The following is a 3,325-nucleotide window of genomic DNA, read 5'->3' on the forward strand; positions in this document are numbered from 1 at the left end:
GAGACCAGCCTGGTCTACAAGAGCTAGTTCCAGGACAGGCTCCAAAACCACAGAGAAACCCTGTCTCGAAAAACAAAAACAAAAACAAAAACAAAAACAAAAGAAAAAAACAAAAAAAAAACTTGACAATAGGTTAGAACTGATTTGGAGTCCTGAAATCCCAGCACCTTAGAGGTTAAAGGGGAAGAATTGCTATGAGTTTGGAGTGAGCTTGGGCAGCACAGTGAGACTTAAAAACAAACAAAGTCTTTGATAGCAAAACCATTGAGCTGCATTTCAGATATCAAGAATAAAACCACAGGGGCCAGAGAGGTGGCTTAGCAGTCAAAAGGCTGGCAGCTCTCCCAGAGGACCAATGTTTGATCTCCGGCACCCACGTGGCGGCTCACATGTAACTGCAGCTCCAGATGATAGGAACCCCTTTTCTGACCCAGTGGATCCCTGGCCTGTATGTGATACACAGACCTACATTCAAGCAATATACTCACTTTCTTAATTTATTTTTTGTTTGTTTTGTTTTGTATTTCAAGACAGGGTTTCTCTGTGTAGCATTGCAGCCTGTCCTGGAACTCACTCTGTAGACCAGGCTGACCCAAACTCATAGAGATCCACCTGCCTCTGCCTCCTGAGTGCAGGAATTAAATGTGTGCACCACCATCGCCTCAAAATCCTGTCTCTAAAACAAACAAGACAAAAACAAAATCACAAGGGGACAAGGGGTAGGGGGATAAGTGGGCAAGAGAACTTGGTATACATCATAAAAACTTGAGATGAACCCCTGGCACCCACATAAAACAGTCAAGCATGGCCCCAGGAAAGGAGGTGGAGGGGAAAGGCACAGGAATAAAAAAGCAGGGTTTTGGTTTTTTTTTTTTTTTTGGTTGTTTTTTTCGAGACAAGGGTTCTTCTGTAGCTTTGGAACCTGTCCTGAAACTAGCTCTTGTAGACCAGACTGGCCTTGAACTCACAAAGATCTGCCTGCCTCTGCCTCCCAAGGGCAGGATTAAAGGCCTGTGCCACCACAGCAGGGCTAAAATAACAGTTTTGGGTTCAGTGAGAGAGACCCTCTCTTAGGAAAACAAGCAGGATACTTGACATTCTTCTCTGGTCCACTTGGGAATTTAGAGAATCACACACACACACAATTTTAAAAAACACTCAAACACACTCACACATTTGATAGAGCATGCAAACACACAAAAAAAGCAAAAATGTAGCAAAAGAAAAATATCAAAATCATAGACTGAGTTTTAAGACCCTTTCTGCTACTATCCTTGCACGTTATTTTCCTTTTTAACAGTACTGACTTTGAACCTAGGGCCTCACCCTTACTAGACAAGCACCATATTGCTGAGTCAGCCTAGCGTTCGTCTTTCTAATAACTAGAAAAATCACTGGGCAAAGGACTGTAATTCTGTAGGCCAAAGACAAGCTAGTCAGGGCGTCTAGTGCATGGAACCCCAGCTCTTACTGTGGCTAAGGCAGTACGATCGTGGCTAATGAACCAGCCTGGGCTAGACAGTGAGATCCATAAGTAAAACAAAACAAACACAACCCTGAAAAAAAATCAAAGTCCACACAAAAGAAACAGATAAGCCAGGCTTGGTGGCATGACTTCTAGTCCCCAGGGCTGAAGAGTCTAATGTTTCCATGAACTCGTGAGTTCCAGACCAGCAAGACAGGCAGAATCATGGATTAATGCAAGATAGCTACTTTGGTGTTTGTTGATGAGGAGAAGAAAGATCCAGGCACCCAAGTGGATGGGTTTCCAATGGGGAAACAGATTTCAATAGCACCGTGAGTTGGCAAACTGTTCAAGAATCTATCAGCCTTAACCAAAACAGGCAGGAGGCTTAGGAAATGGTCAACAGAGCTACAGGACATTGCCTACCGAGAAATGAAAAAGTTCTTTCCCTTCAATCCACTTAATTTGAGAGTTTGGCCTGCCTGAATAGCGCTGATTGCACACACCCCTCCCCTTGGATGAAGTGCTTCTCAAGATCTGCAATGCCCCAGAGAAGACTTGAGAGGTTGTTACACTCACCCCGCTCTACCTAGGAAGAAACCACTTGCTCCATGGGAATCAGATTTGCTGCCATCTCCTATCTCCTTTCAGCATTCTCCAGACCGGTGTGGTGACACGGGCCAGGTCATCTCAGCATAAGGAGATCAACAACAATCACAGTGGATGGGCCATGCCAAAAAGCATTTCAGAATGGAGACAACAAATCTGCCCTCACACATTAGTATTATTTAGACAAAAGCTAAACAAGAAAGCACTTCTCTCTCTTCTTCTTCCCAGGCAGCTAGCTGCTATTTGTCCCCCTCAAACCCCAGGGGAAATGTCCTGCAACTTGCTCTGTAGGCCAGGTTGGCGTTGAACTCACAGAGACCCGCCTGTCTCTGCCTCCAGAGTGCTGGGTTTAAAGGCATGCACCACGACCACCAGGTTAATATTAAGTATTATTAACTACAGTCCACCCTCTGAGCAACTTTGCTTGTTTGTTTTCCAAAACCCCACCAAGAAGAGGCCACCTCACGTCTAGTCACGTTTGCTTAAGTCCTGTTTGTTTTAACAGTTTCTCAGACACTGTTTTTGATGACCAGGGCAGTTTTGAGGTGGAAAGGTCAAGTGTTTTGTATGATGTCCCTGAAGTGGGATTAGGTTGTTTTTCTCATGACTACCCGGGGGTCCTGTGGAGGGCAAGGCCCCCAGGTAAAATGCCTTTCTTTTGCCGTTGAATCAAGAATATACTGCATCAGCATGACCTATGATCAGCCAAACTGCTGCTGACCTTGGTCACTTGGACAAAGCAAAGTTTGTCCGGCTTCTCTGCAGAACTTAATCCTTCCCCTCCCTTTACATTTTCCACATTTTTTTTGTTAGTTGGCTTTGGTTTGGTTTGTTTCTTCTTTCCTTTCTTTTTCTGAAATAGGGTTCCCCTGTGTAGCCCTGGCTATCCTGGAACTCTATAGACCAGGCTGGCCTTTCACTCAGAGATTCATCTGCCTCTGCTTCTCTGCGCTGAGATTAAAGGCATGTGCCACCACGCCAGGCTTTGTTTTTTGAGACAGTTTTACTTGGCCTAGGCTGGCCTCAGTCCTGCTACTTAGCCAAAGATGGGCTTGAACTCCCAACCCTTCATTTCTTTACTTGCCAAATGCTAGAATGACAGGATGTGCCCCCATGCCCAATACATTCTACACTCTTTAGAAGGAAGTTCAAATGCAGACCAAGATGCACCATATCCTTAAAAGATAGATCCATTAGCTCGTTCCTATTTGTTTATTTATTCAATCATTTATTTATTTATTTATTTTTTTG

Source organism: Microtus ochrogaster, chromosome 4 (genome assembly GCF_000317375.1).
Source record: "Microtus ochrogaster isolate Prairie Vole_2 chromosome 4, MicOch1.0, whole genome shotgun sequence".
In the NCBI taxonomy this organism is placed as follows: domain Eukaryota; kingdom Metazoa; phylum Chordata; class Mammalia; order Rodentia; family Cricetidae; genus Microtus; species Microtus ochrogaster.